This window comes from Anabrus simplex, chromosome 3, assembly GCF_040414725.1.
Source record: "Anabrus simplex isolate iqAnaSimp1 chromosome 3, ASM4041472v1, whole genome shotgun sequence".
Taxonomy (NCBI): domain Eukaryota; kingdom Metazoa; phylum Arthropoda; class Insecta; order Orthoptera; family Tettigoniidae; genus Anabrus; species Anabrus simplex.
Genome location: NC_090267.1, coordinates 226,159,474 through 226,183,117, shown reverse-complemented (window position 1 = coordinate 226,183,117; position 23,644 = coordinate 226,159,474). Strand labels below are relative to the sequence as shown.

General features: G+C 38.2%; 1 protein-coding gene across 2 annotated transcripts in view; it reads right to left on the bottom strand.

Annotated features, from left to right (window-relative positions):
• Positions 1 to 23,644, bottom strand: part of LOC136867174 (complex III assembly factor LYRM7) — a 92,331-nt gene that overhangs the window by 5,748 nt on the left and 62,939 nt on the right. The window lies entirely within an intron of this gene.

Genomic DNA, 23,644 nt, shown 5'->3' with positions numbered 1-23,644 from the left:
CTTACTTTTGTTTAAAGCATCCATTCAAATAAAAGAACGGCTTCTCATGAAGCAACTTGCAAGTTCATAAATTTCGGGGAATTTCTTCAGGATATCCGTAAGGTTTGTGATGATGTTTGCACCCTCTTTCAGTTCTTTACCATGGTAAAATTGAAACTACCAAGCTCGATAGCTGCAGTCGCTTAACTGCGGCCAGTATCCAGTATTCGGGAGATAGTGGGTTCGAACCCCAGTGTAGGCAGCCCTGAAGATGGTTTTTCATGGTTTCCCATTTTCACACCAAGAAAATGCTGGGGCTGTACCTTAATTAAGGCCACAGACGCTTCCTTCTCACTCCTAGCCCTTTCCTGTCCCATTGTCGCCATAAGACCTATCTGTGTCGGCCCGACGTAAAGCAACTTGCAAAAAAAAAAAATTGGAACTCTTTTTGAAATCTAATTTCCACCCCTTGCAGTTTGACCTGTTTTCTCTCCATAATTGCTTTCTGTATCGAGGTCCTTCTTCTTTACCCTGTCAAGTTTTCAAGCAGCTCATCACGATCCTTGGTTTCGCCACTGTCCTCGAGATGTTTTACGAGCTCTTCAAGGGCTTTAACAAACCCTTGATCATCCTCCGGTAAAGAATAGGATGTTGTGGGCTCAGCGCTGGCCTTAGACTGGCACACGATATCCGAGTTTTGATCGAGTTCATCAGTAGCATGTAACATATTTGGGCGTAATGTTTCATAATCTTCCAGAGAACAGATGGAATTTCTTATCGCCTTGGAAGCAATGAGGCTAAGAAGCAATGATCTCACCTTTCGCATCACAGCTGTTGGAAGAGGATGGTCATAAAGCCTTCCGAACCCTCGAAGCTGAGAAAGATAGCTTTCGATAATGTCTTGATTACTTCTGTCACCATTTATTTAGGTCAGTGGCTTTAGGGAATACATGAAAGTGAATGTTTCGTTCCTTCGCGTGCCAGTTTTGATTTGTGCAGCCTGCAATGGCATGACAAAGCATCCTGAAAAGTGTACACTATTACTGCTTTTTATGTTTTATCACATAAAATAAACACACACGGTTTCTTATACACCACAGATATGTTACTATCGTGTATTATTAGCACCTAGCTTCTACGTGTACAGCGATTCTTATTCGAACTGCCTCTACCTCATTCAGAGCAGATTCAACGCGAGGGTCCTGCGTGACGTCACAGCTCTACTTTGCTACTGCATACCTCTCTCGTGGTCCCTACCTTGTATTCTACGTACCTTGGCCAATAGTAACAGCCAGTAGTAACTAGCAACTGGCAGTTAAGAAAGCAGTAACAGCTAATCTAATCTGTAATCACAGCATCACGCTCACAAGTCTAACTGTGACTGCGGCTGTGCTACGATTGTAAAGAGCTATTATCGACATTGTCGTACAATCACAGGAATAGAAAAAGAATAGAATCTGTGGGCGTGAAAGCCATTCTGCCCATTATTGAAAGGAGCTATTGTCATGTTGTGGGATTTATAATCTCCCAACCTGTGATTTCTTTTAGTCCTCTCATTATCTCATTCTGTTTATTGGGTTGTGGCTTGTGGTTGTAAGTCTAAAAGTGAAAAAGTATGATGGTAACAGTTGAGTTGACTAAGTATTTTAATCAGTGATTTGTGATGTTGTAGGCATAATATTTAGCCTACTGTATTTGTTTTTACACTATTGTATAGTAGTATAAGTAGTCTGTACTTAAATGAGTGGTATTGCTAACAAGAAAAGTGACAGCAGGCAACACGGAGTGAGTTTTGGACATTGAACAAACGTTATCAGAATAGTCATTTCCTCCTTACTCCCTGATTTTATTTCTTCCTTAATGAGCAGCTCTATAATTCCAATATAATTATACCAATGATTTTGATAAAAAGACCTCTGGTTAACCCTCAAATCTATATATATAAAATTAGAGTTTTGTCTGTACATCGCTCAGAATTTTAAAAGGATGGTATTTCTGTATCACTCATGTCCACAGTAACAAAGAAATGCACTTTTTAATTTTCTGTAATGTCTGTTTGTCTGTCTGTCTATCTGTATGTACACGCATCACAAGAAAACGGCTGAAGAGAATTTAATGAAAATTGGTATGCAAAGTCGGGAAATAAGTCGCTACAATCTAGGCCATAAATGGTTTTATTTACACTGAGTGAAATGGTAGTTTAAGGGAAGGCCTAACATTTAATTCTCAAATATTTATGTTACTAGTGGTTGTATCTTAACCTCCTGTGGCCTAGCATCCTTTTAAAAGGACACTGTTCAAATATAGATCATTTATTTATATTTAAAAAACTAAATTAAAATGTAGCAAAAGTTTGTATTACGAATTTTTGGAAATTCATTGACCTTGGTGTGGTATGCTTCTCACTTCACTATCTCCCACCAAGGCACTGTTAGGGAAGTAAAATTTTTTATGAGATTTGACCGAAAGAAAAATGGTCTGTGCGTCAGGAGGTTAATAGAAATCAGTAAGCAAAGTCGGGGAGTACGTTGCTACAATCTAGGCTATAAATAATTGTATTCACACTGAGAAAAATGGTAGTTTAGGGAAAGGCCTAAAATTCAATTCTCAAATATTTGTTATTAGTGGTCCTATCTTAATGAAAATTGGTCTGCAAAATTGGGGATTAATCTAGGCCATAAATAATTTTATTCATGCTCAGTGAAATGGTAGTTGAGGGGAAGGCCTAAAATTTAATTCTCAAATATTTATGTTAATAGTGGTCGTTTCGATAAATACTACATAACGAAAATTATATAGTATTAAATTTCTGATCATTTATGTCTTATATATTGTTACCATACTGGCTATGTTCACAGATATATTCATGAATTTGAATTATTGTTACTAAGTCCATATCAGCGCCGCGTCACGAGAAAATAGGTAAGCAGGATTTAATGAAAATCGGTATGTAAAGTCGGAGAATAAGGAACTACAGTCTATGCTATAAATAATTTTATAAGACGCCCTAATATAACAGAGTCGAAAGAAAACTAAATGTGAAGGGCTACAATATAGAAAGCTGATAAAATTGATCAACAATAACATTACATTGACCACTGTTTGTTGTGGTGTACTTTGTGTCTTCTGTTGCCACCCAACTCTGATAGATAGGGTTACTGTTGTGTAACGAGTATTTTTTAAAATTTGCTTTACGTCGCACAGAAACAGATAGGTCTTATGGCGACAATGGGATAGGAAAGGGCTAGGAGTGTGAAGGAAGCGGCCTTGGCCTTAATTATGGTACAGCCCCAGCATTTGTCTGGTAAGAAAATGGGTAACCACGGAATACCATCTGCAGGGTTGCCGACAGTGGAGTTCGAATCCACTATCTCCCAGATGCAAGCTAACAGCTGCGCGCCTCTACCACACGGCCTACTCGCCCGGTCGTACCAAGTATAACACCCTGCCTGAATATTGGTGGGAAGTAGCTGGGGAGTTAGATAACTTTCTTCTTTAGAATGCTATTTCTCTGGTTCATAAATTTTCTGATCCTACTGGTACATAACACACTGGTTCATCACAGAATTTGAGCTATTCAATCCCTACTCTGAGGCACTGATTGGAATGAGCAGTGTGCATATTTAATGGAATAATGGCAGAGGAGCGTTCACGGCTGTCTGCGGCCTGGTCATTCCAGCTCTGGAACTTTGAACTGTTAGATCCGCACTGTAGTACGGTTCATTGAAAGTGAGAAAATGTGCAGTTTTTCATTTGATCAAGTATTTTATATGATAACGTTGCTTTTAATCGCTACATTCCTACTGACGTTTTTTTAATGACCTATGTTTACTTCAGTTAAGAAAACCACAAAGTCAGTCTTTCTGAGAATCAAGTAGTGAAGCATGGGTACATCAACAAATAATGATGATAAAATAGACCTTGTTGATTCGTACGGTGGCGTGTTGTATGTTATGACTCACATATTTTTCAGAAAAGGTAATGTATATAACTTTTAAAAATATAATTCTAAAAATGAGTATTTGTTTTCAGTGTTAGTGTGAATTCGCCCGTGTACTGATCGCTATAGGACATCGTACTCCTCAGTATTCCTGTAGGCCGCAGAGTGATGGTGTCATATTTCGAGTGTAGCAGCCTTGTATCCTAGGTGGTGTTGACTGAATCACAGTTTATCACAGTTAAAAATCACTGCTACTTCAAAATAGCAATCACAGTTTGACTTGTGAGTGTAAAATCACTGCTAGTCACACCACTAAATCCAATATACAACTTAACTGAAATTTCTGAGAACGTGAATGTGCTAATTGAAGTAATAATTAAGAAATTCCTCACAACTATGCATCAAAATAGAGCAATATACTCCCGTACCCCGTCCACTCACTCTAATCCCCTCACTCCTTCCCCTCCCTGGTCACTTAAAAAAAAAACGCGATCTTCACAAGCACGGCTCATTTGGCCTCAGAACATAGATGGAGCAGTACTGCAGGGGACCGGCGAAGACGTAAGTAGTCAGACATACCTCTATCATATAGATATTTTTATACATATCCACATTTAAAGATAACTTATTCATTTTCATTTCCATTTTAAGCTCATCTTTCTTCTTGTGGCACAATCTGACATTTGGTACATGCGTTTTTAAACGAAGGTTCCTCGTGTTTATCACCCTGTAACTTCACAAGAATAGCACTGATCTTCGAATCCAACACATCAAGACTTATGTTCAACAGCCACAATTTCACAAATACATTTTGTGTGCTAACAACACTCAATCCAACAACTTCTAGCCTAAAATGTGGTGCACATCATCACTGGTTTTTACAGTTTCAAACATTCTTGTTTTGACATTTTCTTGAAAAAATGTTGCAGTTTACTTCACATGTTCAACAACTAAATCATATTTTATCCTTTTAATGTGTTAATAATATCCTTGTTGTATTTTAACTTGTCTTTTATACATGATTGTGACTGACAAAGTTGTCCAGGGTTAGCGTATTTTATGTTGACTTGAGGAATAAAAAACGAACAGTATTGTAAAGGTGGAATTTTTTATTAAGATTTCTTTTTTTTTACAAGCTGTTTTATTTCACGACGACACAGATAGTTCTTATGGCGACGATGGGACATAAAGGGGCTAGGAGTGGGAAGGAAGTACCCGTCACCTTAATTAAGGTACAGCCCCAGTATTTGTCTGGTGTGAAAATGGGAAACCATGGAAAATCATCTAAAGGGCTGCCAACATTGTGGTTCGAACTCCACTTTTATTTTTTAAAATTTCAATTTTTTAAAAGCAATGTACAGTTGCTCCAAAACTGAATGAACGTACTCTCGATGTTAATAATAATAATAATAATAATAATAATAATAATAATAATAATAATAATAATAATATTTATTTATTTATTTTACATTTTATGGCCTACACTGGACCACTCTAGTCGCTAGTCAACTATACAAAAGATTTCTTGATTTCCTATCAGCCCAATATTTTTTTCATACTAAGAGATGCTGCCTTCCTTTGTTCTGTTGAAAATACCCTCCCATTAGACCTTTTACTGATCTAATAATAATAATAATAATAATAATAATAATAATAATAATAATAATAATAATAATAATAATAATAATAATAATAATACAGTTATTAAAGATAGAAGGATTCCAAGGGGGGGAGGGAAAGAAAACTGGCACAAAGTGATCTGAAGAAAGAAAAAAGAAACGTAGTGAAACAATGAAGGAATATTGGAAGAAAAGGAAGGAACAACAACAAAGGATGAAGAATTGAAATTGGAACGTGGTTCCTAGTAGGCCCTAACGCAAGAAGAAGAAGAAGAAGAATGTTATTGGTTTTACGTCCCACTAACTACTTTGACGGTTTTCAGAGATGCCAAAATTTTGTCTTGCAGGAGTTCTTTTATGTGCCACTAAATCTACCGACACGAGGCTGATGTATCTGAGAGCCTTAAAATACCACCGGACTGAACCAGGATTGAACCTGCCAAGTTGGGGTCACAAAGCCATCGCCTCAACCGTCTAGCCACTCAACCTGGTTCTTGATGTCAAAATATCTTAATACAGTATTCTGTTTGGAGCGACTGTACATTGACCTCCAACTCATGAGTCCATGCTCATAACATTACTACTGTATGTACACGCGCATAGACCGGCAATCAGCATCGAAGACATGACTTCATACATTTTTTACTATGTAATTTTATGTTGTGTAAGATTATTTAACTTTTAATTGTTACGAATGAGAGGGATACTATTAAAATTCAACATTCACAAACTTTATTATCCATTCCATATTAACGAATAATGCAATATGCCTTCTCCCAGCCCGTGGAGCATAGAGTTTGTTGGTCATTTCTACTTCAAAATGATAACTACAACTTATTTTGATAGCGTGTAACATCTCTGAATACAAGGTGCGTTCCATAAATAATGCGACCAAATTCATAAATAATCTTTAACAATTTTGATCATTTAAGCTCAGGACCCTGACCTAGTCTTTGTACATTAATGGCTGATGATGTTCGCTATGCCGAACGAAACATGTTCTATTATTTAAGACACCTCATGATTATTTTATAATTCAATGAGTGGATTGTATTGTATTGAGTAGGTGGTTGTTAATAAAAAGATTTTATAATTTTAATGTCCTTTAGAGCCGATGTAACATGCGCCTGGATTCTTTCAATCGTGTCCCAATGTTTTCCTTTCATGACTCCTTTTAACCGAGGAAACAAAAAAAAGTCAGCGGGAGCCAGGTCAGGACTTTAGGGAGGCTGAGGAACCAATGGGGTGTTGGTCCTGGCCAGGAAGTCGTTGACAATGAAGGCGCTGTGACTCGGCGCGTTGTCGTGATCAACTTTCCACGTGTCCTTGATGTCGCTTCGGCAGTGCGAGACCATCCTTCCTTTTGAGCACTTCCAAGTAGAAAGCTGAGTTCACTGTAGTCCCGGTAGGTACGAATTCGTGGTGGACAATGCCTCTGATGCCAAAGAAGACAATGAGCATGGTTTTGATCCAGGACTTGCTCATGCGTGCCTTCTTGGGACGGGGCGACGATGGGGTGTGCCACTCTGAACTCTGCCTTTTTGTCTCAGGGTCGTACACAAAAATCCATGACTCATCACCAGTGATAACTGAGTTTATAAAATTAGGATCATTTTCACACATGTCCAACATTTCTCGGCACCGAAGCACTCGCATGTCCTTTTGTTCGTCGGTCAACACTTTAGGGACCAGTTTGGCACACACCTTCCTCACGTTCAAATCTTCGGTCACAATGCGGAAAACGGTTGTTTTTGCCATATTTAGAGTTTGTGCTATCAATTGACAGGCTCAGCTGTCTGTCAGAGTTCAAACAATTGCGCACACACATCACATTTTCGTCGACTTGTGAGGTTGATGGCCATCCACTGCGAGGTTCGTCGGTGATCTACTCTCGGCCCTCCATGAACGACTTGTGCCATCGGAAAACTTGTGATTTGGACAAGCAATCAGTCCCAAAGGCCTGCTGAAGTAATGGAAATGTTTCAGCGGCGGACTTCCCAAGTTTAACGCAAAATTTGATAGCGTACCATTGCTCTACAGAACGATCCATTGTGCCGTGTTACATGAACTCAAAACGGGCTTGACGGAAACGCACGTCCTGACATCCGGCAGCTCGCTGCCGAATGAGACAAAGAGCGTTTGAAGGTAACACCCCCCTCCACCTAGCCCAGCAGGTTAGAACACGCTGTGGTGTACAGTTGCGTCAGAAAAATTTTGGTCACATTACTTATGGAACGCACGTTGTACGTATCTTTCATCTCGTTCTCTGTCAAGGTTAAATAATTTCACCACTTAGGCAGCTGCCTCTGTGGATCAGCGGTAGAGTGTCGGCCTCCGGATCCCAAGACAGCGGGTTCAAACCCGGCAGAGGTAGTCGGATTTTTGAAGGGCGGAACAAAGTCCATTCGACACTCCATGTCGTACGATGTCGGCATGTAAAAGATCTCTGGTGACACATTTGGTGTTTACCCGACAAAATTCATTAAATCTCAGCCATAGACGCCCAGAGAGTTTCGGTTTACTCGGTCTGCCATCTAGTAGGGCCTAGAGTAAAACGGAACGTCGAAATTGACGAGCAGACAGCCAGATGGCGTCAAATTGAAATGTCTGCACACGGTAGCTGAGGCCATACGATTATTATTATTATTATTATTATTATTATTATTATTATTATTATTATTATTATTATTATTATTATTATTATTATTATTATTATTATTATTACCACTTAGGCTACTGTGTCATAAATATTTCACAACACACAGGATTCGGAAACCAGCCTAGCGGTCCGTCATAGTCAACCTGTGCTACTTATAAACAGGTAGACTACATCCTGTAGTGCAAAGCAAAGAAAGGCGAGTGTGACTGATAAAGTTGAACATTTATTTTCCATTCTAACAGCCGAGAAATAATGAGTTCGAAATCTACAGCAAAGAGAAAATGTGTAGTTTTAACCATCTAAAAGAAAGTGAATATAATTGAACGGTTAAACAAATGAGAACTAGTCTAGCATCAGAATTTGGTGTTAGTGTAACAACAGTGCAGGACATAATGAAAAATAAAGACAAAATGTTACAGTACGTAGCAAGTCCTGACAGTTCACATGGACTCGAAAAAAAGAAAAACAATGAAAGCATCATCTTTAAAAGAACTGAATGCTGCATTATTCATGTGATTTCAACAAAAGCGAGATGAAAATGTACCTATTAGTGGTCCTATGATAATAAGGCAGGCACAAATTTTTCATGAAAAGATGGGGCTCTCAGTGTCCTAACCAGCATCTAACGGTTGGCTACAGAGATTCAAGGACAGACATGGCAATTAGAGAATTAAACATCGAAGGAGAAAAACTAAGTGGTGACAGCAGACCAACAGAAAATTTAGATACAAGTTTAAGTGCATAATTGAGAGATACAGTTTCATTCCAAGTCAAGTGTGCAATGCTGATGAAAGTGGACTTTATTGGAAGTGCTTATCCAGTAAAACACTAGCAGATGCTGAAGAGAAATCAGTTCCTGGTCACAAATCTAATAGAGAGCACGTTACCATCTTGTGCTATGCAAACGCTAGTGGCGACCAGAAATTAAAATCACTCATTGTTTGTAAAGCAAAAAAATCTGCGTTCTTTCAAAGGAACAATGATGAAATATTTTCCAGTAGATTATTGTCATAACAAATCTGCATGGATGGCACGTTATATTTTCAGGACTTGGTTCCATAATAAGTTTGTTCTACAGATTCTAGATTTTTTGGCGTCCAAAGGCTTGCCATCAAAGGCCGTCCTTTTTCTGAAATTGGAGGATGGAAACATTTTTGTTTCCTATTTGCCGCCTAATGTATCATCATTAATTCACCTGATGGACCAAGGCATCATTGCAACCTTTAAGGCATATTATAAACAGAAAATTCTAGGCCTCTTACTTTCCAAATAAAAAACATCAATGGTTGAGTTCTGGGAAAAAACTAAATCTTAAAGAAGTGCTTTAGCTTGCCCAGAAATCATGGGATCTAGTAACCGCTCAGAACATCACTTGACTGTGGAGAAATTTGTATGGTGATGTTGAAGAGCTTGCCAATGATTTTCATGGGCTCACTAATGAAGATGAAAATGAAGCACTGATGATCAAAGATATCCTGAAGACTACTAAAAATAACATTCATTTTGGAGAAGTGGATGAAAGTAACATTAAGGAGTGGGTTCATATTGATGATGTATTGACTATGCATCACATTTTAACTGATCATGAAATAGTAACTAAAAGCGTGAACAGGAACTCGGCAATCAGCTGCAAAGTGACTAGTGAAAGTGAGGGGGATGGGGAAGAAGAGTTCATCACAAACAATCGCGTACCACTTCAGACCGCACTGGAGTCGGCTGAAACTTTAATGGAATTCTTGGAGCAAGAGGATGATATGGATTGCTCAGATATTCTTGTAATTAGAAAGCTCAGAATGGACATAAAGAAGAAAATAAGTTGTAGGAGAGTGCCAAAAAAAGTAACAGATTTTTTAAAGCATAGGTAAATGAATTTATTTATGTTCTGCTGGTAATTTACGTGAATATTTAGTATGCGTTGTTGCTGTACTGAATATATTTTGGTTTTAAGGAGGGTTTCATGCACTGCATTTTAAGGTTATACGGTATGTATTTTATGTACGGTACTTTAAAGTCTATTAAAATTAGTAATACGGATTACCTGGGTTTTTCATTAACCGTTTACCCCTTCCTGGGTAATGGATAATCAATGTTTTACTGTACTTTAATTTCCAATCCTAACCTTACAGAACAGAGTAAATGCTACAGTAACAAATAATAATAATAATAATAATAATAATAATAATAATAATAATAATAATAATAATAATATTTTTACGAGGGATTGTGGAAAATCTCCAAAAGACACTTGTGAAGGGTCTGCACTCCACAAGTGTGTGGGATTCTTACCCACTAAAAACCACACACCCTTTTCCCACGATGTGTATCATCACCCCGGAACCGCTCTCGCATTACTTCAAGGTGATATCGTGCTTTGTCTTTCAGACGTCTTCTTTCTTCATTTCTCCTTTACGAACGTTCGTATGCTTCCAAATCCTTCTTCTTCCGACGAAGGACGTTCTCCACGTACACTGCCACGCGATCCCAGGATTCCTGATTTCGCAGCATCACCGAAATAATATTATCTGCTGTCAATTCTCCTAGTTCAGTTTCCACACATCTTCTCTGAATCGTCCAATGGCCGCATATAAAAAAGGTGTGAAATACGTCATCAATGTCATCACAGTATATGCATGCTGCATCATTCGCTCTGCCCACTTTATGCAGGAATTTCCGGAAATATCCATGCCCTGTTAGAAGCTGCGTGATGTAGTAATTTACTTCACCATGGGCCCTTTCAACCCAGATATTCAAGCGTGGTATCAGTCGCTTGGTCCATTTGCCTCGAGGGTCACTTTCCCATCTGAGTTGCCATCGCCTCATCCGTTGACTGAAGGCACGCTTCTTTGCACATTTCTTTCCCAGCTCTCTTTGGGTACGCCAGATTTCATGTCGCTCCAATGCAAGTAGGTCTATTGGGGCTATTGCTGCCACCGTGAGGATTGCAATCAATCAATCAATCAATCAATCAATCAATACTGATCTGCATTTAGGGCAGTCGCCCAGGTGGCAGATTCCCTATCTGTTGCTTTCCTAGCTTTTTCCTAAATGATTTCAAAGAAATTGGAAATTTATTGAACATCTCCCTTGGTAAGTTATTCCAATCCCTAACTCCCTTTCCTATAAATGAATATTTGCCCCAGTTTGTCCTCTTGAATTCCAACTTTATCTTCATACTGTGATCTTTCCTACTTTTATAAACGCCATTTAAACTTATTCGTCTACTAATGTCATTTCAAAGTGAAACATGGACGATAACTAGCTCAGAAAGAAAGAGAATAGAAGCTTTTGAAATGTGGTGTTATAGAAGAATGCTGAAGGTGAGATGGATAGATCGAATCACGAATGAAGAGATACTGAATCGAATTGGTGAGAGGAGATCGATTTGGCTAAATTTGACGAGAAGAAGAGATAGAATGATAGGACACATCTTAAGACACCCAGGACTTGTTCAGTTGGTTTTTGAAGGAAGTGTAGGTGGCAAGAACGGTAGGGGTAGACCAAGGTATGAATATGACAAACAGATTAGAGCAGATGTAGGATGCAGTAGTTACGTAGAAATGAAAAGGTTAGCACAGGATAGGGTGGCATGGAAGGCTGCATCAAACCAGTCTATGGACTGATGACTCAAACAACAACAACGTCATTCCACGCCATCTCTCTGCTGACAGCTCGGAACGTACCACTTAGTCGAGCAACTCTTCTTCTTTCTCTCAGTTCTTCCCAACCCAAACACTGCAACATTTTTGTAACGCTACTCTTTTGTCGGAAATCACTCAGAACAAATCGAGCTGCTTTTCTTTGAATTTTTTCCAGTTCTTGAATCAGGTAATCCTGGTGAGGGTCCCATACACTGGAACCAGGTTCGGAAACCGTGCGGTATGCGCATGCAATACGTAAAGCCGCTCTCCGTTGTACGGCAGCTATCCTTCTCTGATACCAAGCGAATCTCAAGGATTCAGCCCAGATTTCAGAGCCATATAGGAGCACTGACTGAACCGTCGACATGAGAAGACGTCGTTTGCTGGATTTCGGACCTTTAATATTTCCCATTAGTCTGCTAAGTGCAGTCATGTATTTTACTGCCTTGTCTGTCGCTCTCTGAATATGATTCCAGAATGTGAGTTTGGAGTTAAGTGTCACTCCTAGATATTTTGTGCTCGCAGATGTTTCAATCACTAACTCTCCAACAGTCATTGGTACAAGATTTTCGATCCTTTTCCTCGTCAGAAGAACGATCTCCGTTTTGTGTTCGGCTAATGTTAGACTGTGGTTCATCATCCATTCTTTTATGTGCCGCATCACCTGGTTCAGTTTGATTTGAGCCATTTCAACATTACGAGCTACTATCAAGGCGGCCACATCATCAGCGTAGCCCACAAGCTCCGTGTCCTCTGGCATCTCCAATAATAATAATAATAATAATAATAATAATAATAATAATAATAATAATAATAATAATAATAATAATAATAATAATATTATCCGTGTGGGGATTTATCGGTTACCTCCATCGGGCGCGCCCCATTGGAATTGGGGAAGCTCGCTGGCTCTGCCGCCAGCAGAGTCAGAGGGTAGTAGGGAAATAAAATACCACCGTGAAAAAGAAACTGGTCCCTTGCCAGGGTTACGGCGAAGACTGGTAAATGATCAGAAGCCAGAAAACATCTTGAGGCAACCTCTAGGGCTAACAACCCTAGTTGTAAAAGGATGGGTACCCGTCCAAAGCAAAGTCAAGTCAAAAAGCATGATGGCACAACATTTCAAGAAACATACCCCAGGGGGTAAATCTTCGGATAAATCCCTCGTCGCGAAAGCCACGGCGCACGAGTCTCGTTCTGATTCTAGGGGAGACTCGACATCATGCAAGAGACGAGTCGGAGCGTCTCGGTGTACCCCGAAGAGTCAAAAACTCAGGCCAAAATCTAAAACCTTTCTAGCAACTTTCAACATAAATTCACTTACACAAACTGGCAAGCTGAAAACCCTCACCAAAGCTCTTCACAAAAATCAGATATCCATAATGGTCCTACAGGAAACAAGGTACCCAGATGAAGAGATTTTTGAATCCGAAGGCTACCGATTTTTCAAGAGCAAAGCGCAAAGAGGAATCCTCAATGGAGCTGTGATGCTTGGAACAGCGTTTGCTGTTAGAACCAAGATCCTTAAATCGGTTGCAAATTTAGAACCTGTGAATGACAGATTGTCTATACTCACAATTAAATGCGCGAACAAAACCTACGCCCTAGTTAACGCACATGCTCCTACAAACGATAAGAACAAGTCTGATCCAGACAAAGTTGATGATTTCTGGGATTTACTGGATGAAAAATTAAACAAAATCCCCAAACACCATGTCAAGCTTCTTTTGGGTGACTTCAATGCCCAACTAGGTCGTGAACAGAAGTACAAGAAAGTTATAGGAAATTACCCTGCTCATAAAAGAACCAATCCCAACGGCAAAAGACTGGTGTACATTTGAGAAAATCACAACCTGCAGGTCATGTCGACCCACTTTCGCCATCTACCCAGAAAACAAATGACTTGGCGTTCTCCCGTCCAAGCTCTCGGAGAGTTCCAAATTGATCACGTTGCAATCTCCAGGAGAAACAGCCCTGAGATTATGAATGTGAAGGTAAAGAAAGGCATCGCCTCAGATCATTATATAACTCTTATCAAATTCAAACCAATTCCCGCAAACACAAGGAAGAAAACCAAACAGATCACACGCTTCGACAACGATAAACTTCGGCAAAGGGTCGAGGAGTTCTAGGAGAAGGCTAGACCAAATGACTGTGACTTTAACATCGCCAAAAGTCTCCTTGTTGAGGCTGCCAAAGACGTTGCAGAAATCAAGAGAAGCAAAAAGCATGCCTGGTGGAATGGTACCTGCGAATCAGTCCTCCAAGAAAGACTCAATGCATGGAAACAGTACTACTCTACGAAATCAGAAAATGATTGGGAAACCTACAAAACCCAACGTGCCCAAGCAGCTAGGGTGTTCAGAACTGAGAAATGTAAATACGAAAAATCTCTCATTGAAAAGATAGAACAAAACTTTAGGAAGAATGAAAGCAGAGAGTACTACAGAGCCTTCAAACGCAAACTCACTGGCTATAAACCACCATTTCTATGCTTTGAGCAAAAGGACGGCACACTGGCGACGTCAAATGAAGAAAATTGCAGCATTCTGGCAGATTACTTCAAGAATTTACTTAATTGCTCTAAACCGCAAAGCGCCATTGAGACCAAGGAACCCTTACTCAGGTACCCCAGATTCCAGACCACCCGACAGAGATGAAATCAAGGGCCACATCGCCCGTCTCAAAAATAACAAAGCGGCGGGTGTAGACTCAGTAGTAGCAGAACTATGGAAATATGCCCCAGAGGAATCACTTGATATCTTGCAAAAGCAAATAGAAGAAATTTGGAACAAGGAGACCCTACCCGAAGATTGGAAAGTAGCTTTGATCCATCCACTACACAAAAAAGGCAGCATGAAGAACATCAACAACTACAGAGGAATATCTTTGCTACCAGTGACTTACAAAATTCTATCACTTGCCATCCTGGAGCGTTTGGAAGCACAAGTCGAACATCAAATAGGTGAATACCAAGGAGGGTTCAGAAAAGGTCGCTCAACAGCTGAACAGATCCAAAATCTCAAAACGATCATCAGATATTGTACACTAAGGTCCAAGCAGTATGTGTCTGTCTTTGTGGACTTTAAGAAAGCGTACGACTCCATTGACCGGGAAGTCCTGCTAAACATCTTAAATGAATTTGGAGTTGATTTGAAACTGCTGGCATTAATTAGAGCCACCCTGACCGATACAAAATCCAAGGTGAAGTTCCACGGAAGTCTCTCGCATTCCTTTGACATCAAAACAGGAGTCCGACAAGGTGATGGGCTATCCCCTATACTCTTCAACTGTGTTCTTGAAAAGATCATCAGAACCTGGCGGGTGAGATTACAGGAAACCAACTACAGTCCATTGAGAATAGGAACCAAATCCAAGGGGATCGCAACAGACTGCTTAGCATTTGCCGATGATATTGCTGTTCTCTCAAACAACATAGAAACCGCTAGAGCTCAAGTTGAAATTTTAAAGGAAATTGCCGAACAAACTGGTTTGCAGATATCGTTTGAGAAAACAGAAGTAATGACTAACATCAAAGAGGCTCCACCAAAACTCCACACAAAATACGGGGACATCACCCGAGTAGACAAATTCAAATACCTGGGTGAGATCATCATGAAAAATGGACTGGACAAAGAAGCACTTCAGGAGCGAGTACGCAAACTGGAAATAGCCTACCAAACATCCCGCACAATCTACAACAAAAAATGCCTTTCCCAAAACACCAAGATACGTCACTATGAAACAGTTCTGAAGCCAGTAGTTCTATATGCAGCCGAAACCCTGTCTCTAAATGCCAACAAAGGACTCCTTGAAGAACTGGAGAAAAGAGAACGCAAAATTGTGAGAGGAATCTTGGGATCAAAGTACAGAAATGGAATCCATCAAAAGAGATCCAACAAGGAAATCTACAGCAAAATAGAGAAAATTACCGACACAATCAGAAAAAGACGGGCACGATTTTACGGTCATCTGAAAAGAATGGACGGAAGAAAGTTAACTAAAGAAATATTTCACTTTTTTGATTCAAACCCCAAAACCACAATTCCCTGGTTTAGAAATACCAAAGAAGACCTGCAAATGCTACATATCTCAGCTGAAGACGCCCTTAACAGAGATCTCTTCCGCAAGAAAATATTGACGAACGGGTTAAACCGAGACGAGCAACCGAAGAGAAGACACGGTGCCCCTTGGACAGAGGAGCGTAAGCAGGCCCACTCACAAAGAATGAGGGAAATTTGGGCTCTAAAGAAGGCCAAGTTCAGTGTCAAATGCAACAAGACTTAACGTGGTCCTTGATGGCCCCAGCGAATTATATATATATATATATATATATATATTGTGCCATTTCATTGCCCGATTTGCGTCATGATCGGGAGTTACATCCCTAATACTTGCCATGCATCGCGATAAAAATGACGGAGGTTACATAATGAAAGAGTATATTATAGAGAGAAAATGCAGATATAACCAGGCCGTGAGTTGATATTGCGACGATCGGACCTTAGCAATCCAAATGGCCGTGACAAAAGAATCAGATTGTTGTCCCGAATAAAAAAAAGACGACACTTTAAAAAAAATCGTATTGATCATCGGAACGAAATTGTGAGCAAGAATTGGTATCCAAGAAAAGAAGAGGTTGAATTCAGAGAAGAAAACTGCTAATACTATAATTACGGCGGTATATAAACTATAAATACAAATTAAAAGCATCGGGCGTGAAAGCAGTGAAAGAAAAAAAGAAGATATCGCCCATAATATTTGCCAATACAAACGCATAGCCGAAATCTTAAAGAAGATTTAGAGATCGGCAGCTTATTCTTTAAGCTAGCGACAAACAAGAAATACCTAAAGTATTGCGCTAAATATTGCATCTTAACGAATAACTTACTAGATAGCTAAAATATATATTCAAAATTATTTATTCCCTGTTTGGAGAATGCACCTAATGCTATCCTTCATTATGTTTCTACCGCACGTAATCGACGGAGATACGATGGCTGAGTAAACCAGAAGAATGGGATCACAATCCGGTGGGAGCCCTTGCCAGCCGTCATCACCCACACCCGAGGCCAGTCACCAGTAACCAACGATGACGTGAACCGCAACTCGAGTCGGGAGCCGAGGGAGATCCAGAATGAAGACCATCCCAGTCGAATAACGAAAGCAAGATAAGTCAAGTTCCTTATATTTAAATTTTCGTAGTTAAAATTACTTATATTTGGATGAACGATAGTGAATATTTAATTTAATATATGATGGTAGTATGGTTAATGTTTAATTCTTCAAGATAAAAGTTCTATGAGTAGGGTCATTAAAAAGGAATCCTCATAGCTTATTTAAGATATGGACTTAGGTAGTCTTTGACGTTTCAAATCTATAATCAATGAGTAGGAGTGCTTGTTTATTTTATGTGAAGCTTTGGAAAACCGACATTATCAATGTGATTCTCAAGATTCATGCCTTTCATTGGGTAATTCAACTCCAGTGCAATGCAGAATGGTATTAGACCGTCTTCTAGATTAACAGAACTTAATTTAACGATAACTTGACACCAAAAGTAAGTAAGTAGAACCTGAAATATTTACACTCGCGTTATTTTGCTGAGAATATGTGATTGCTTGTGTTACGGAATACCGTAAACCCATGATAGGTGATGAGATTATGTGAATGGATTATACGTATACTGCACTATAGTTAAAGCAACGAATGATTTTGTTAGGTGGAATCGTTGTTATGATCGATAATCTTAAGAGATTATAGGCTAAAATAATGGAGATAGGGAAGTGTATAAGTAATGAGGAATTGTTATTGACAGAATGCGTATTCGGTGAAATACGACTAGATTTGAGCAGTTGGTAATATTTAAGCAACATAACGCTAATGTTACGTTATAGTTGATGTTTTCGTCATGTGAATTACGTAGCAGTATACGAAGTCGGGTTATGTGGCACATGCATACGATTGTAAGAGGTTAATGAACTTACAGGCTACTTATGGTATACGGTCATCAAAAATTATATCCTAAAATAAGGCATTCGCGATTGAAAGTTAACATATTTTTTTGAAGAATCTCACATAATAAGCTAAGCCTAAGTTGAATTTCTGTCAAACGCATGTTTGGTGGGAGGAAACGTCTTCATGACTGAAATGACTACTGCTTGTGGACAGGTAAATTTCCGATACCATTTTCTGTTTTAATTTCGCGGAAAGATGTTTATTTACGAATGGAAGTATTGCATTCCTAGATGTTTGATTAGCTTGTTTGCACATGTATGTTATGATAGACTACTCCTATTTATTTTCAGATGGTTTTAGGACCAAATTAGTTTACCTAGTATAAAGAATATTTTATTTACGGTTTTATTTGAGTCGATATATAGCTGTATAGTAATTTTTGAACCATAGTTATGGAACTTACTTATGTTGTTTTCGTTATTACACAATGAAGACTTGAGAAAACAAAGAAAGCAAAGATCATACATATGAATTTTTTAGGGATATTCAATGAAATTCAAATGATATTTTAATGATGTCTAGTTGATATTTGAGTGGTACTTAGTTAATATTCTTGATATTTCGACATTATGTCACCTATATTTCAAGGTACTTCAGTCATTTCAGTGACTTTTCAATAATTTTTAAGCAATATTTAAACATTATTTCACCGATATTCCAAGGTGCTTCAGTCATTTCGATGACTTTTCAACAATTTTTAAGGAATATTTAAACATTATTTCGCCGATATTCCAAGGTACTTCAGTCATGTCAATGACTTTTCAACAATTTTTAAGGAATATTTAAACATTATTTCGCCGATATTCCAAGGTGCTTCAGTCATGTCGATGACTTTTCAACAATTTTTAAGGAATATCTAAACATTATTTCGCCGATATTCCAAGGTACTTCAGTCATTTCAATGACTTTTCAACAATTTTTAAGGAATATTTAAACATTATTTCGCCGATATTCCAAGGTACTTCAGTCATTTCGATGACTTTTCAACAATTTTTAAGGAATATTTAAACATTATTTCGCCGATATTCCAAGGTATTTCAGTCATGTCAATGACTTTTCAACAATTTTTAAGGAATATTTAAACAATATTTCGCCGATATTCCAAGGTGCTTCAGTCATGTCAATGACTTTTCAACAATTTTTAAGGAATATTTAAACATTATTTCGTCGATATTCCAAGGTGCTTCAGTCATTTCGATGACTTTTCAACAATTTTAAGGAATATCTAAACATTATTTCGCCGATATTCCAAGGTACTTCAGTCATTCCAATGACTTTTCAACAATTTTTAAGGAATATCTAAACATTATTTCGCCGATATTCCAAGGTGCTTCAGTCATTTCGATGACTTTTCAACAATTTTTAAGGAATATCTAAACATTATTTCGCCGATATTCCAAGGTGCTTCAGTCATGTCAATGACTTTTCAACAATTTTTAAGGAATATCTAAACATTATTTCGCCGATATTCCAAGGTGCTTCAGTCATTTCAATGACTTTACAACAATTTTTAAGGAATACCTAAACATTATTTCGCCGATATTCCTAGGTGCTTCAGTCATTTCAATGATTTTTCAACAATTTTTAAGGAATATTCAAATATTATTTCACCGATATTCCAAGGTATTTCAACCACTCCAACGACATCTCAACAATGTTTAGGGGATATTTTATAAGGTTTCAATAATATTTCGACGAATTATTAATATTTCAAAATATTGAAACGAGATTGTAATGTTAATGTCGACGATTTTTTTTTACATGATAAGAAAATATTGAATTGTATTTCAATTTGGAATTGGAATTCCTAAGAGTGTAACTGAATATGTAATTGTAATTATACTTCATTCCAAGTACAACGAACTTTCAATAAAATAGGAGATAAGGATTTCAACCGGAATTCTTGTTATTTATTCAATTCGTTATCGGAAGAGATATTAAATGGAGTACTTATAAATAATCAATAGATAAAGTCAAAGATGTATTTTATTGTTGGCTACAATTAATTGGAATTGGTTTTGCGGACGGATTTGGGGAAAAGGCTGTGCATTTCTCAGTTGAGTCCACGATTAAAAAAAGGTTAATTGAAATGAGTATCCCTGAAAGGTATTGTGCAGCAAACGAATATATGATTTGATAACAAAATATGGTTCTCATGTGTTATTCACCGAAATAAGCCAATATCGGTGTAGATAAATGAATGCACATGTTGGATGGGATGGAATATACAAATGATTTTTTTTGCAGATACAGATGATTGTAATATGATTTAGTCGCAGACCTAAGTTGATGTAATTATTTTATTCTTACCTGCGTGTCGTCCTGAATTTTTAGGAGATGATTATATTTATTTGTCCATCCAACATTTTATATTAGATTATTAGCCGGAGTATTTGAGGCAGTGAGGGAAAAGGCACAATACGAATAATGTACCCCGTACGGTGCAATATAATAATAATAATAATAATAATAATAATAATAATAATAATATAATAATAACAACAACAACAACAACAACATTATATACCCAGAAACAGAGGGCTTCATGTTCGCCATACAAGATCAAGTCATTGCCACAAGGAACTACAGGAAGCATATACTGCATGATCCGTCTGTCTATTCAGATCTGTGCCGACTATGTAATACATCTCCAGAAACCATTCAGCATATAATCTCAGGTTGTCAATTAATGGCAAACATGGACTACAAGTACAAACATGACCAAATTGCAAAAATCATTCACCAGAAATTAGCCCGACAAAATAACCTAATCCATTGTACCACAGCATATTGGAAGTACAAACCCCAATTACAAAATTTACTGGGATAGAAGTATCATTACTGATAAAACTATTACCTGCAATAGACCAGATATAACTTTTGTGGATAAAAACAAGAAAATCTGCTACATAATTGACATAGCACGCCCTAATACAACCTCCAATCAACACATACAGAGATGATTTCCAAATACACAGATCTGGCCACAGAGATAAAAACCACGTGGAAACTCAACAATGTTATAATTCCAGTAGTGATTGAATGTAATGGTATTATACCAAAGACACTACGCAGGAGCACTGAAGCCCTTAATCTCCACCCTCTCACTTACAGAGAATTACAAAAAGCAACAATCCTGGCCACTTGCCATATAGTGAGGAAGTTTATTGGCATGAACCATCCACCATATACAGAGGACTAATGAAAATCGACCACTAATAATTTTGACCATTTATGTATAGTAAATATCTCATACATATCTGTCAAATTTATTTGTTAACAATGTAAGTATATACCGATATGTATGAAGCATATGTGCGTATGTACGAAATAGTACTTCTCTTCTTCCATGTACATTGTACCGAAGAAGGTCATAAACCCAATTATAAAATTGTGAATAATAATAATAATAATAATAATAATAATAATAATAATAATAATAATAATAATAATAATAATAATAATAATAATAATAATAATTATTATTATTAAAGGCTATCAACCTCCTAGCCCCTGCTTCCGAAGAACAGATGGATCCCTGGAAACAAACACGAAAGAAAACTGTAACATTCTTAAGCATTACTTTGATAAACTTCTTAATTGCAAGAAACCCACAGAAAAACTAACATTCCAAAAAATTAAATCCAACCCCGATTCTAATCCACCCACAATAGAAGAGATAGAGGAAATCATAAAACAAATGAAAAATAACAGAGCAGCAGGAGAGGATGGTATTATCGCCGAGATCTGGAAGTTCCAAGATGAAAACATCACCAAAAAAAATCCATAAGATTATCACAGATATTTGCGTCACAGAGAAAGTGCCAGAGGAATGGAAATGTGCATTAATCCATCCATTACATAAAAAGGGTGATAAGTCAGATCCAAATAATTACAGAGGTATTTTGCTAGTACCAGTTGCGTACAAAATTTTCTCTAAGGTGCTATTAAACAGGCTAGAACCACAAGCAGATGCACAAATAGGTGAATACCAGGCAGGCTTCAGAAAAGGGAGATCATGCATCGAACAGATCTGGAACTTGAGAACACTTTTGAAAGTCACACAAACAAAAAACACTGTAGTTACCTTTGTGGACTTTAAAAAAGCGTACGACTTCATAGACAGACAGACGCTCTTTGACATACTGGAAGAATATGGCATTGACAGAAAAACCAGAGCACTTACACAACAGACACTTACAGACACCACCTCTAAAATCAAGTTCATGGGAGGAATTTCGGAACCCTTCCAGATACACACAGGTGTCCGACAAGGAGACGGGCTCTCACCAATCTTGTTCAACATGGTGTTGGACAAAATTATCAAGCAGTGGGAGGAACAAGTTAAAGGAATACAGCTGGGAAGAACACGTGAAACAAAAACAATCATACAATGTCTGGGATTTGCAGATGACATAGCCATACTTAGCAATAATACTCAGGAGGCAAAGGAAGCACTGGAACACTTGCATGAAATAGCTGCCAAAACAGGTCTGATATATTTTTTTTTTGCTAGGGGCTTTACGTCGCACTGACACAGATAGGTCTTATGGCGACGATGGGATGGGAAAGGCCTGCGGCCGTGGCCTTAATTAAGGTACAGTCCCAGCATTTGCCTGGTGTGAAAATGGGAAACCACGGAAAACCATCTTCAGGGCTGCCGATAGTGGGATTCGAACCTACTATCTCCCGGATGCAAGCTCACAGCTACAGATATCTTACGAGAAGATCCAATACATGGAACGACAGAACAACAATGTGCACACTATGCATACTGTATGTGGATCCGTAAAAAGAGTAGAAAAATTTAAATATTTAGGGGAATACATACAAATAGGAGGATCAAACAAGGCGTCTAACATAGAACGAACGGAAAAACTCCCAGAAAGCATACATATTCACATGGTCACATTATAAAAAAAGCATATCAAGACAGGCCAAACTTACTTACTTACTTACTTACTGGTCGGCGCTACAGTCCTTGTAGGTCCTTGGCCTCCTTTATCACCTGCCTCCATTCATCTCGGTCCTCAGCTTTTCTTCTCCAACGTTTAACTCCTAACTTTCTAAGGTCATCCTCAACATCATCAATCCATCTTTTCCTGGGTCTTCCTCTCCTCCTCCTTCCATCAAGTTTCCCTATAAACACCTTTTTTACGGTGCAGGTTTCTGCCATTCTCTGAACATGACCGGCCCACCTAATTCTTCTCTGCTTAATTTTAGCAACAATATCTGGCTGGCCAAACAGTCCTTGCAGCTCTACATTTGTCCTCATTCTCCACCCATCCTGCTCTCTTACTGCACCGAATATCTTTCTCAATATCTTCCTTTCCCACCGTAACAGCCACTGTTCTTCTCTGGCGGTCATCACCCAGCATTCTGAGCCATACATAACTATTGGTCTTAGTACTGTTGTGTATATTTTAATTTTTGTATTCCTGCTGACATTCCTGGATTTAAACCTATTTTGCAAGGCGTAAAAGCATCGGTTTTCACTTGTTATCCTCTACTGTATTTCCACGGAGGTTTTATTGTCCTCTGTTATTATAGAGCCTAGATATTTGAAAGATGTGATTCTTTGATATTCCTTCCCATTTAATCTTACTGGGGTCCTTCCTCTTACTCCCTCTGTATCTCCCATCTTCATATATTTTGTTTTGTTTATATTCACTTCTAGTCCTAGGTCCTGTGCTTTCCCTTCTAATACTGAGTAGCTCTCTTCAAGAGCTCTTTCATTTCTTGCAATTATTGCTACATTATCAGCATATGCTATCACTTGTACTAATCTGTT